This window comes from Nicotiana tabacum, chromosome 2, assembly GCF_000715075.1.
Source record: "Nicotiana tabacum cultivar K326 chromosome 2, ASM71507v2, whole genome shotgun sequence".
Lineage (NCBI taxonomy): Eukaryota > Viridiplantae > Streptophyta > Magnoliopsida > Solanales > Solanaceae > Nicotiana > Nicotiana tabacum.
Window position 1 is genome coordinate 29,617,613 of NC_134081.1, and position 14,323 is coordinate 29,631,935.

The 14,323-nt window shown below is 34.7% G+C and overlaps 1 pseudogene; it reads left to right on the forward strand.

Annotated features, from left to right (window-relative positions):
• The first annotated feature begins 8,344 nt into the window (after positions 1-8,344).
• LOC107817551 (wall-associated receptor kinase 2-like) lies at positions 8,345-14,062 on the forward strand (annotated as a pseudogene).
• The last annotated feature ends 261 nt before the right edge of the window (positions 14,063-14,323 follow it).

Here is a 14,323-nt window from a genome sequence, read left to right on the forward strand (position 1 = left end):
AAAAGTTTTACAGCTATACAAATGTTATAGTTTATTTAAAACTATATATTTCAAAAGTCTTTAATTCTTTATTAAAGTTTATGTTAAGTCAAACTAAGACAATCTTTTTTAAATGGACGGAGTACTACACCAGCCTCAGTTTATGTAATCTAACTTGTACAAAGTCTTGTTGCAATGAGATGTTCTTATAGTTTCTTCTATTCATTTTCTTCTTCACGATTTTAAAATCTGTGTTTCTACGTTTTCTTTTTTGAGTCCTCAACTTTTCCAAAACAAACTTTTCTTTTTCCTCCACAAACTACATGAGAAGTTCAGCAAGCCTTTCACTAAGAAGTTTTCTGATCAACCAGCAAAGAATATGTAATTGTTATCCCAGATAATTTGAACTTTCCTGTTTATTGCCATTTGTAGCATGATGATTCGAAATAATCCTGCACGTTTCCAGCGCATTCTGATTAATGCTTCTTAGAACATTTCTTTTTACGCACATTCTGATGAGTGACCTCGCCACATTCGGGAAAAAAAAAAGAAGAAGAAAAGGACACCTAGAAGGCGCAAAAAGAAGACGGGAAGGCCTCTTTCCCGAACGACTTAAGTTAATTCCTGGGGTTCAAAAGGAGTACACCTTTTTTCCCCTCAAAAATACACATAAAAAATGCATAAGATCTTCTGGTGTGTTGCGGAAGGCAAACCCCCGAATGTGAAGCATAACAATCGTCTCTACATGGTAATGAATTTTGCAACTCAAAAAATATAAGTATAAAAAATAACTAAAGAAGATTCAAGCATAGTCAACATACACATTGAAAGAGATTCAACACACACTCGCTGTAAGATTAATTCTAGTTTACTTTTCAATATTCTTGATTTTATATGCTAATTTGCCTATCTTTTTAAAGAGCATATTGACGGAAGGAAAGCCTTGGCGTAACTGGTAAAATTGTTGACATGTGACCAGGAGGTCACTGTTGGGAAAAATAATATCCTGCCCAGGAATAATATCCACGGTAAATAACAATAACACAAGAGAGTAACAACGACACCAAATCTTTTAACGGGTAAAATACAATACCCTAGTGGAGCAATATTACTACTATAATATTACAACTTAGTAGTGTCAAGAGACTACTACAACTTCGAAAGAAATAACACTCTTTATTTTAAACACCTCACTACAATATTACTCACACTCACTATTTATCTCACAGACTACAATATGTGGATTACTCTTTCTAACTTCTATTGCTTTTTTCTGCTTTTGGTGCGTCTGAAATGAAGAGCGGATGCTCTTATTTATAATAGAAGTTGTTGTCCCTTGCAACCAATCAGATTGTTTTCTCTTTGCAATTTGCATTTGCAAGTTGTAGATCTTGTTACCAAGTTGGTTGCCAAGTCTGAGTTTGTGAAAACTAATTGCACCACTTGACATTATCTTTTCTTTTTCTTTTAGTTCTTTTGTTTTAATTGGTTCCATAAATCTCTTTTTTAATTTTGATTTTTCTTCTTCATTCCAAGTCTTTATCTCAATCTCTGAAAAATCTTTAAAATTGAGAGGTTTTGTAAAGATATCCGCACCTTAATCATGAGTCTTCACATATTTGAGTTTGACCTCCTTCTTGGCAATACATTCTCTGATGAAGTGATACCTTGTATCTATATGCTTGCTTTGATCGTGATACACTGGATTCTTAACGAGTGTCTGTGCGGATATGTTATCAATACAAATCTATGTAGCTTCAATTTGTGGCAAATTGAGCTCCTTCAACAATATTCTCAACCAAATAGCATAACATGTACATGATGTTGCTGCTATATATTCAGCTTCACAAGTCGAGAGAGTAACTATGGACTGTTTCTTTGAACTCCAAGAAATAATAGAATCACCCAAGAAAAATACAAAATCGGTTGTGCTTTTTCTATCATCAATATCCCCGCGTAATCATTATCACAAAATCCTATAAGGTTGAAATTACTATAAGAAGAATAAAATAGCCCAAAGTCAATCGTACCTTTTAGGTAACGAAAAATTCTTCTAGCGACTTTCAAATGAGGAGAGGTAGGAGCTTCCATGTAGAGGCTTACTACTCCAACTATAAAGAGTATATATGTCCTGGTACAAGTCAAGTACCTTAAGCTTCCCGCAAGACTCTTGAAAAGTGTGGGTAGGGGTGTTCATAAAAATCTGAAAAACCGAACCAAACCGAAAATCGAACCAAACCGACCAAAAAACCCGATACTTTTTAGGTTTGGTTTGATTTTTGTTTTGAATTTTCAAAACCGATCAAATTTGGTTTGGTTTGGTTTTAATCAAAAAATAACCAAAAAACCGAACCAAACCGACTATAGGAGTAGCTATTTAAATTTATTATTACACCTATATATATATATATATATATATATATATATATATATATATGAATATTTTTGGGTAAAGTGTCTAAACTCTTATGGTACATATTAGTCATTTATATTTTTAGTCTAGTTCTTTGCTATTATAATAATCTAATTATTTGCCTTTACATTCTAGTTTGATTGGTAGTTTTCTTTTGCTAAGTACAAGAATTTATTTCATGTTAAAAGTAATTGATTTTTAATTAAGTACTTAAATTATTCATCGCTATTTGATTCAATTATCATCAATATATGCTGGTAAATGATAGATTTCTTAAAGAGAAATTGGTTTGATAGTGTTATGTTGAAAATGTAGTCGCCGCAATATGTGTTTGGTAGTGTATGTTTCATATTTAAGAAAAAACCCGATAAATAACCGAAAAAACGACAAAAACCGAATCGATAAAAAACCGACTTAATTGGTTTGGTTTGGTTGCAATATTTGAAGAACCGACTTACTTGGTTTGGTTTCTTTTTAGGAAAAAACTTATCTAAATCGAACTATGAACACCCCTAAGTATGGGATCCACTTTTTCTCCTTCGTCAAACTTGGACAATTTTGTCCCACTCTCCATCGGTGTGTTCACGGGGTTGTAATCGAGCATGTTGAACATCTTCAATTCCATCCCCCATCTGCTTCACTTCTAGGCCCAAGTAATATAACATGAGCCCTACGTCCGTCATCTCGAACTCATGTGACATATCTTTCTTAAAAGCTTCAAACAAACTTTGGTTATTACCCGTGAAAATAAGATCATCAACATAAAGATAAACCAGCAAGATATCTCCATTAGTATGAACTTTAAGGAAAAGAGCATATTCATGGAGACAACAAGTAAACCCATTGTCTTGAAAATACTTGTCGATGCAACTATTCCATGCTCGTGGGGCTTGATTTAATCCATATAAAGCTTTCTTCAATCACAATAGTTTATCTTCATGGTTTTTTACCACAAAGCCCAACGATTGGTCAACATAGACTTTTTCTTCAAGATAGCCATTCAAGAAGGCTGACTTGACGTCTAGTTGATGGATCTTTCACTTTATTTGCGCCGCCAAAGAGAACAGCAAACGAATCATCTCCATGCGGGCAATAGGTGCATAGGCTTTTTCATAGTCAATGCCTTGCCTTTGCTTGTAGTCTTTAGCCACAAGTCGTGGCTTGTATCTCTCCACATCTCTATCAGCATTCTTCTTTGTCTTTTATACCCATTTTACTCCAATTACTCGATGACCTTTGGGAAGAATTGTTAACTCCCAAGTGTTGTTCTTCTCTATTGATTCGATCTCCTCATCCATAGCTTGTCTCCACCTTTTGTCTGTAAGAACTTCATCAAAGTTCATTGGTTTACTATCAGCATAGAGACAATATAAAAAATCAAAATTAGTAACTTCTTCTGTGTCATCATAGAGCTCTTGAATAATCCTCGTTCTTTGCGGTTGTTCATTTGAACTTTCTTGAGAAGAAGGAGATGCAACACTGATTGTAGAAGGAGGTGGAGTTGTATCCTGCGTAGGTTCCATGGTCTCTGGTTCTTCTTCATTCCCAAAGTATGGAAAAAGATCATATGAAGTTTCTTTCTGAGCTTCCCAATTCTATGCCAATTCTTCATCAAATTCAATATCACGACTCACCACCACCTTGTCGCTGCATACTTTTAGCTTTCAACATACATCTAGCCATATTAAGAATCATTCAATTCTCTCTCTCTACAACTCTATTTTTTTGGAGTAAGTAAGGTACCGTTAGAGGGCGACAAATTCAATAAGATTGACAAAAGTCATTAAATTCTTTTGAAGTGAATTCGCCTCCTCTATCAGACCTTAAAGCTTTTATTTCATAGCCACTTTCTTTTTTCACAAGTGCTTTAAAAATTTTAAAAGCAGCAAAAGTTTCAGATTTTTGATTCAAGAAATAAATACAAGTCTTTCTACTAAAGTCATCAACAAAGAGCAGAAAGTATTTACTTTTACCAAAGGAATGTGGATTGATTGGCCCACACATATCAGTGTGAACAAGTTGGAGTGATATGGTTGCTCTTGACATGGACTCCTTCGGAAAGCTCCTCCTTGCATGTTTTCTAAGAAGACAAGCTTCACACAATTGATTGGGATGGTTGATTAATGGTATCCCATGTACCATATTCTTTTCTCCCATTGATTTGAGCGCTTCAAAATTCAAGTGCCCAAATCGCATGTTCCAACACCATGATTCACCTTGCACATTAGCCTTCAAATACTTTGCATCAATTATCTTAAGATTTAGAGAAAATAATCTATTATTTGCCATATGCACTTTAGCAATTAGACTTTTACTTGAATCACGCAGCCAAATATGCATATTTTTTATGTAAATATCATATCCCTTTTCAAGAAGTTGTCTCAAATTCGAAATATTACTTTTTAATTTTGACACATAATAAACATCTTGAATTAACTTGTGGCCACCATTTTTACAGGAGATCAGAATCGTACATATTCCTTCAATTTGAATCTTTAAGGTATCTCCAAAGGACACATTACCTCTTACTATCTTATTGATCTCCACAAATTTCTCTTTGCATCCACACATATGATTGCTTGCTCCATTGTCCAAATACTATGAGTTACAATCATCCATGTCTTCTTCCTTAAGTGCCAGCATCAATGTTGACCCATCTTCTTCTTCTTTCTTGTCGTCAATAAGGTTAGCTTTCTCTTCAATATTGCTACTACACTCCCAAGAGTAATGGCCAAATTTATGACTATTATAACACTTAATATTTGATTTGTCATACATTTGTTTATTATTTTCTTGGTAATAGCCACGTCCTCTTCCTCCTCTTTGTCTACAACCACGACCTCTGAATGTTTGGTGGATTTTAACTTCATTGTTGAAGTTGTTACCTTTACTTCTTCCCCTTCTATGACTGCCACGGCCTCGTCCTCATCCTCGTCCATTCCCTCGATAGCTTTTCTTACCTCCATAATCCTTAAAGGATGCCTGGGGTGTTAAGAAGCTGCTCCAGTGGCACTTCTTGTCTCCTCTTGATCTTTTCTTCATGGACCTATAAAGAACCCTCCAATTGCTCCACCATCATAGAGTGTAAATCTTTATACTCCTCAATAGCACACACCACAAAATCAAATTTAGGTGTTAAAGTGCGAAGGATCTTTTCTACCACACAGATATCTTCTATGTCCTCCCCGTATCTTCTTAATTGATTTACAATAATCTTCACTTTTGAACAATAATCCGAAATGCATTTTCGGATTCTTTCATTTTTAAATCTTCAAAATCAGCCCTTAGAGTTTGAAGTTTTACCTTCCTCACCTTGTCAACTCATTGGAGAGAATTTTGTAAAATCTCCCAAGCTTACTTTGAGGTGGTAACATCTGCCACCTTCTCAAACATGGCATCATCCAAACATTGGTGGATGAACGTGAGAGCTTGTTGATCCTTCTTTTTTATCTTTGCCAAGACATCTTTTTCATTTTGAGGTAAAGCTTCCTCATTATCGAGTTTTGCATACCATCTATCTACGATTTCCCACACATCCTCGGAGCCAAGAATGACTTTCATACGTAGACATTATTTTTCATAATTATCTATTGTGAGACTGGGGTACTGAAAAGACAGCGGATCATTATTCGCCATGGCTCTGATACCACACTGTTGGGAAAAGTAAAATCTTCCTCAGGAATAATATCCACGGTAAATAATAATAACACAAGAGAGTAACAACGACATCAAATCTTATAACGGGATAAAATACAATACCCGAGTGGAGCAATATTGCCACTATAATATTATAACTTAGTAGTGTCAAGAGACTAGTACAACTTCAAAAGAAATAACACTCTTTATTTTAAATACCTCACTATAATATTACTCATACTCACAGTTAATCTCACAGACTACAATCTGTGGATTACTCTCTCTAACTTCTATTGCTTCTCTCTGCTTTTGGTGTGCCTGAAATGAAGAAGGGATGCTCCTATTTATAGTGGAAGTTGTTGTCCCTTGCAACCAACCAGATTGTTTTCTCTTTGCAATTTGCATTTGCAAGTTACAGGTCTTGTTACCAAGTTGGTTGCCAAGTCTGCGTTTGTGAAACCTAATTGCACCACTTGACATTATCTTTTCTTTTTCTTTTAGTTCTTTTGTTTTAATTGGTCCCAAAGTCACGGGTTCAAGCCATGAAAACAGCCTCTTGCAGAAATACAGGGTAAGGCTGCGTACAATAGACCCTTGTGGTCCGGCCCTTCCCCGGACCTCGCACATAGCGGGAGCTTAGTGCACCTGGCTGCCCTTTTATATTGACTTGAGCGCAAAGTCTAAACCCACAAGTTACATAAGTTCCTCACCCCATGCTTTGCTCTTCTTTCTGTTCGATCAAATGTTTTGAGGAACTCATGCCCTACAAGATATGATTACCAGTAGCCCTGAGACATGCCAAAGGCTCGAAAAAGATGCGGTCGTCAAAGCCAAACCATCTTCTACTTCTAAACAAAAAATGTGGCAAATCCTCATAGTCGGTGTTTGAGTCACGCATTGGTTGAGAAAATGGGATGTGAAATTTTGACCTTATGAGAGGGCTTGGGCATATATAACAATCCAATTGGTTATTTTGAGTTTTAACATCTTGTTCCCTAGTTTGAAACAAATGATTAAGAATGAATATTATCACGTATTATTTTGTTTCACTTATGAAAATTTACAATTACACATGACACACATGAATGCTTTATTCTTACCTGATCAGTACTTCGCTCGAATACTTGATCAGTGGATCAATTGGAAAACCAATTATATTCGATTAACCTAGGATATATATATTTTTTTATCACTTTATTTAACCTAGGACATGCATCATTCTTGAGTTTAAGTGACTAGATGCTCCGGTATACTGAGTGCCTTATTAAATCTTGAGGCCAAATGTGTGATCGATCGAGTCTACGTATTCGTATTCAACACGCTAAAACACATATGAAAACAAAATGTATAGTGCAAAAAGAGGAAGTGTTACATTAAAACTTAAGTTACAGTGCTCTCTCTTTCTCTCTCTCTCTCTATATATATATAAAATAATTTATGATATTAACTATATGTAGATTGTAAATTTCAATGGCCCATAAAAGATTTGACCATGTTTGTTATGGAAAAGAGCAACCGAAATTGGGCTGAAAAAAGAAAATTAAAGATATCGACCGAGATCGATGGTAATGTAGAAATTTTTTTTATTCATTCTTTTTCTATGTAATAAGAAAGTGTGACCAGCGTTTTGTCAAGATTGATTATATTTCAGACCGACATCAGTGATCGGTTTATGCAAACATGTAAGAAAAAGCACTTTCCTGGTCTTTTGAGACCACAGTTACCAACCGATGGTGGTTGTTATTTTTATTTTGAATTTTTGCTTTGACTTTTACAACTGATATGTCAATTTTTCGACTGATTTCTTTCGGTTTAGCTTACTGATCGATTTCGGGTGGTAGACTGTGGACGCTTTTACCGCCAATTTTTAGTAGTGGGTGGCGTCGGTGGATTACGGGTGCAGTTGGATAGGGAGGTTGTAGAATTGAGTTTAGAAAAATATTTTTTCTCTTCTCTAAATATTTAACCAACCAAACATGAAAAATTTGAAAAATATTTTCTTCTCCGTACCAACACACCCTTTATCTTCCCGTTCTTCTCAAACACTTTTCCAAGAAAGTTGTACTAATCAAAAATTAAAAGAAAGATAAATTAAACCTTGATTAAAAGCACTATAAAACTGCAAATTGGCCACTCCCAGCCATTAATGTTTCGAAGTGGTGTTCCATGACTTGTTGTGGCGAGCATGACAGACAGAAAGGATAAAAAGTAATAGAACATTGACTAGCAAGGGTTATCTTCTTAATAGCCTCTATTATATAAGATGAAACACCTCACACATACTCCTACGTTCTTTTTTTTTCCATAATCTTTCAAAACCATGAAGCAAAGACAATTTCTTCAGCTTCATTTCCGATTTGCCTGTTTTTCTTCCTTTGCGCTAATAATCTTGACATTAGCCACCACTCAAACTACCACTAACACCACCTCTCAACCCAATAATTACAACATAACCAAAGACCCCAATATCACGAAACCAGGATGCCCAAAACAGTGTGGGAACCTTACAGTTCCATACCCATTTGGGATTGGCATAGGATCTGGTTGTGCCATAAACCCGAGTTTCGAGATAAACTGTAACTCTTCAACAGGTTCTCCAACATTCCTCACATCCGGCATCAAGGTCTATGACATCGCCGACGCCGAAATTCGCTTGTTCAATGTCTTAGCAGAGAAATGTTACACACCCACAGGACGTCTGCTCCGGGATTATCAGCTATCGGCAGATTTAGGAACTGATAATCCTTACAGTTTCTCTACCCTTAACAGGTTGAAGTCTTAGGCGGGTTCAACTGAACCTATTCCTTTTTGTTCTAACTATATATACATATGCAAAGAAAATGTTTATTCCCGCTGTTCTACATTACGTGGACTATAACTATTTAGAGCATCGAAGAGATTTTTCTTTACCACATTTTTTTCAAATATTTGTACACATTTCGAATCATTAATTAACTAATGTGACTTATACATGACATTTCATGTAATTTTCTAGATATGTAATCAAAGAACCTGAAAAATTTTATGTTTGCGTCAACTTCCAAAGATTCTTTTGCAACTTTAACTTTAACCTTTTTTTTCCAACTTCAACCATACTTTTTCACAAATGACAAGCACCTACAAATAGTTTGACCCTTGTACTTTTTAACTCCCCACTATAAATGTGATGGAGGGAGTATTAGAGTAAATTGCATCTAATTGACTTTAAATCCGCTTCAACAGATTCACGGTTGTTGGTTGCGATTCTTCTGGTGTAATAGTTGGGGGTGAGTTCATGAATGGCTGCCTCAGCTTCTGTACGAACTCGACTGACGTGGTCGATGGTACATGTATGTCCGCCGGTTGCTGCGAAATACCGATACCAAAGGGCTTGAAACACTTCAATACATCATTAGGAAGCCCACGAAACCACATACAAGTTTGGTCGTTCAGTCCATGTAGCCATGCGTTTCTTGGTGAGGCAAGCCGCTTCCAATTCCTGGGCATGCAGGATCTGAAAGATCGTATCAGTTTGGTAGATAGGATTGTCACTAGTGTGCCCCTCGTACTAGATTGGGCCATTGGAAATCTTACTTGTGTTGAATCACAAAAACGTGACGATTATGCTTGCCGAGATAATAGCCAGTGTGTTGATTCTGACACTGGCATAGGTGGTTATCGGTGTAGCTGTAACGCGGGATATGAAGGCAATCCTTACATTGGCTGTCAAGGTAGTTAGCCCAGATCTTTGTGATCATCTATGCACTGACAGTGCAGGTCACCTATAAGATAAAAATTTAAGTTTATGCACAGACACAATAATTTTTTACACAATTTAGGTCATTTAGAAAGTAATTGCATGTTTATTTTATTGGTGTTGATTGGTTAACCTACAATAAATAGTAAGTAATATGTATAATAATTGTGTAAACATTACTATATTGTCTGTGTATATAACTTAAATCACAAGGTAATTGTAAGTAAGTCTCTATTAAGCATTAATTACTATGGTCAAAATGAAAACTAACCTACTATATTGAATAAGTTAAAAGTAAATTGATAGTGTAAAATTCTATCCACGGTCATGTTAGTATATAACTCAAATTCATAAAAGGTACTTAAACGTGCAGCATCGGGCATTAATGTGACTGATTTTTCTCTTGTTTGCTAGATATTGATGAATGTGCAGATCCAAATACCAATTCGTGTGAAAATATTTGCATAAACACGCACGGGAGTTACAATTGTTCTTGTCCGGAAGGACATACCGGCAATGGAAAGAAGAATGGTAGTGGCTGTATAGCACTAAACTCCGAGCTTCCATGGATCAAGTTTTCTGTTGGTAAGTTTCTTCGAAAATTGAATCCATTTGAATATAGGTCGTTGCATGATTTTCCACCTTTTTTTAATTGAGCCTCGTTGAAGTAAAATACAGAACAATCAACCTCAAGAACAAAATCAAGCCTTAGAGCCAACAGTTGAAGAAAAGAATCATAGCATATTTTCCTCAAACTTAGAAAAATATCTAGAAATTGTAATATCCAATGTACTTGAAATTAGATACTACATTAGTTACGCTATTTCTTGTCTTTGATTTTCTCAAGCATGAAATTATTGTTACAAAGATGTGATTCTTTTAAGAGGTGCTTGAAATTTTGCTCTAATATATAAACGTAGGTGTAGGAGTTGGTTTTATGTCCCTAGTGGTTGCGGCGACTTGGCTCTATTTTAGCGTCAAGAAACGAAAACTCATTAAGCTTAGGGAGAAGTTCTTCCAACAGAATGGTGGTTTGCTCTTGAAACAACAAATCTCTTCTAACGAGGGTGGTGTGGAAGCAACCAGAATTTTTACAGCTGAGGAGTTGAAGAAGGCTACAAACAACTATGCCAATAATAGAATTCTTGGTCGTGGTGGAAATGGGATTGTATATAAAGGTATTCTACCTGATAATCGCATAATTGCATAAAAAGTCTAAGTTTGTGGACGAGGATCAAATTGAATAGTTCATCAATGAGGTACTTATTCTCACTCAAGTCAACCACAGAAATGTGGTGAGACCCTTTGGATGTTGTTTGGAAGCTGAAGTTCCTTTACTAGTTTACGAATACGTTTCTCATGGAACACTTTATGAGCATATCCACAACCAAAATGGAGCACATTGGTTATCTTTGCAAAATCGGTTAAGAATTGCTACAGACACTGCAAGTTCGCTTGCTTACCTTCATTCATCTGCATCGATGCCTATATTTCATAGAGATGTCAAATCTACCAACATATTATTGGATGATGTTTACACAGCAAAAGTTGCAGATTTCGGAGCTTCAAGATTAATCCCTCTTGATCAAACACACATTGATACATTGGTTCAAGGAACACTAGGGTATTTGGATCCTGAATATTTTCGCACAAGTCAATTGACAGAGAAAAGTGACGTTTATAGTTTCGGAGTGATTTTTGCAGAACTTTTGACAGGGATGAAACCTATTTCAAGGAACAGTGACGAGGACAAGAACTTGGCAGAGTATTTTATTCTGTCCATGAAAAAGAATCAATTGTTTCAAATTCTTGATCGCAGAGTGGTAAAGGAAGGAAGTCTTGAGCAACTTCAGAAGATAGCTGAGCTTGTGAAGAGTTGTCTTAGTTTGCATGGAGAAGACAGACCTACGATGATGGAAGTGGCAATGGAACTTGAAAGTTTAAAGAAGTTCGCAAAAAATAACCCTTGGCCTAACGGACATCGACATGAAGATAATGAAGATGAATTATCAGATCTTTACACAGTTCCACTTGAATCTAATACAGGTATCAATAAGTTTTCTGGACAATACAGCTCCAACGCCAACACAAATAGCAGCATCTTTTCTGGACATAGTTCGAACAATTCCTCATTAAAAATATAAAACAAATATCACTACTACTAGAAATCCGGTAAAAACCGACCAACGTTGGTCGGTAATGGCCAAAAACCGACCAAAACGCGACCATTTACGTGTGGACGGTATTTTTGTGGTCGGAAAGGCATACCGACCAAAGTTGGTCGGAAATTACCGACCAACTTTGGTCGGTCAATTAAATTCAAAAAAAAAAATATTGCAAAAAAAACCGACCAAAGTTGGTCGGTATTTTAATTATGTAATAAAAAGATTCACCATCTGGGAATCGAACTGGGGTCTGTACTGTGGCAGGATACTATTCTACCACTAGACCATTGATACATTTTGTTTTAAAACTGTATTTTATTTGATTTATACTCTTTAATGGTATTTTCGCACGAAAATAACCGACCAAAGTTGGTCGATTTTATTAAAAAGTAAAATTACCAACTAAAGTTGGTCGGTTTTTTTAAATGACCGACCGAATTAACCGACCAATTTTGGTCGGTTTTTTTAATATTAATTTTTATTTATTTTAATTGAAAAACCGACCAAAGTTGGTCGGTTTCTTGAAACATAAATTTCGCGGGACACAAAAATAGTTTTCCGCATTTTTGCGCCAAAGAAAACCGACCAAAGTTGGTCGGTTTCGTAAAAAAAAATTAAAAATTTTTTTTTTTGAAAAACCGACCAACTTTGGTCGGTTTTTTGACCGACCAAAGTTGGTCGGTCGACCTTGGTCGATTTTTGCCGGTGATCTTATAATACGGAAGGCCGATATGATGATTGATGAAAATTTTATACATTTGTAAGTTCTTAATTTCCTTTCAGTCTTTCTTCCATATTGAATATTCTGATGTAGTTTATTGTTTTTAATTCGATTTGTATTTTTTTACTTTTTTTTTTGGATTTGGGTATTGCTGGAAGAAAACTACTCTCTCTCTCTCTAGTAGGGTGTACATGGATAAGGTTGGTTTAATTTTTATCAAAAATCATACCAAACCAACTATATCGGTTTGGATTGGTTTGGTTTTGTCGATTTTCTTCGGGTTTTTCGAGGTGTTTTGTTACACGAATATTATTTCAATCTTACTTTGTTAAAGTTATAGATAAAGTTTTGGTAGAATATATGTGTAGTAAAATTGAAAAGGCTGACATACATATAATCTATTAAAATATTCTTATGAAAAAAATATTTTTAGTAACACATGATAATTATTTTCTTAGTCATCTAACAATAATTTTTCTTTGATGTACACTTTCAAGGTTAACCTATTTTATTAATTAAACATAAAAATCAATATGAAACCAAATGATATGTTCCATTAAATTTTAAAATTATCGAAATACTATTTCAAATTCGAAAAGATATAAGAATTTAACAGATCTTGACATATAAATATGAAAGAACAAAGATATTAACGCATTTCAATTACACTTGATAAGAAAGTGATGACACAACCCATTATTTAAAGTAAATAAAAATGAATGCACTTCATAGTTCTATTAAATATTATATCTCATGAGAGGATCCCAAATATTTCTAGACATTTTTAAGGAAAATTCTTTATAAAGTCTTAAAAGTATATATAAACATTATATATTTATATGCCGGTTTGGCTCAAATTTTTTTACTTAATACCAAACCAAATCTAATCGAAGTTTTTAATCGATTTGTTTTAACTTTTCGGTTTGGTGCGATTTTTTTGATTTGGTGCGATTTTTTGGTTCGGTTGAACACCCTTGTTGCACGATGAAAGTTAAAAGTCAAACTCCAAATAAAGTTTTATATGTATATTTTTTTTTTCATTTTAATATGAGAAAATTTGTTGTTTATTGTATTCTTTGTACCATATATTCTGTGGATATGTACAGAAAAGAATATTTATTTCTGTTCGATTTACTTCAGAAATTAAAGTTGGTCAAAACAAACTTTGATGAAAAAGTGTCATAAATAATCAAAATAGAGAGAGTAATATTTACACGGGTTCATGAAAAAAAAATATTTACATGAGTTGATCCTTCAGTGTCTTCAATCTCGGATAATGATGCTAAGGAATTTGCGGATCGTACCAAATTGCTGGATTTTACTTCAAAAACTTACCCCGAAGATATTTAAGAGATTGCCAAATATTTTGGAAGCAAATATATGAAAATATTTATTATTCTAACCATAGTTAATTTCAATTTAGTTAACTAAATAGAGGCCATTGATATCCAAATGGGACATGTGTCATCAGGAGTGTATTTGTTAGAGTAGGTTATGGAAATTGATTGTTTTTTCTTTGATAGAATAGGTCTTGTAATCAATTAATAGTTGTTATCTTAATTGTAAATCAATTAGCTTATTTTCTAGAATTGTACTAGCATATTCTTTGGATTGTAAATATATTCTCATATCTGTGTAGTTCTATATATTGTATAGTAGATTCATAATGAAGT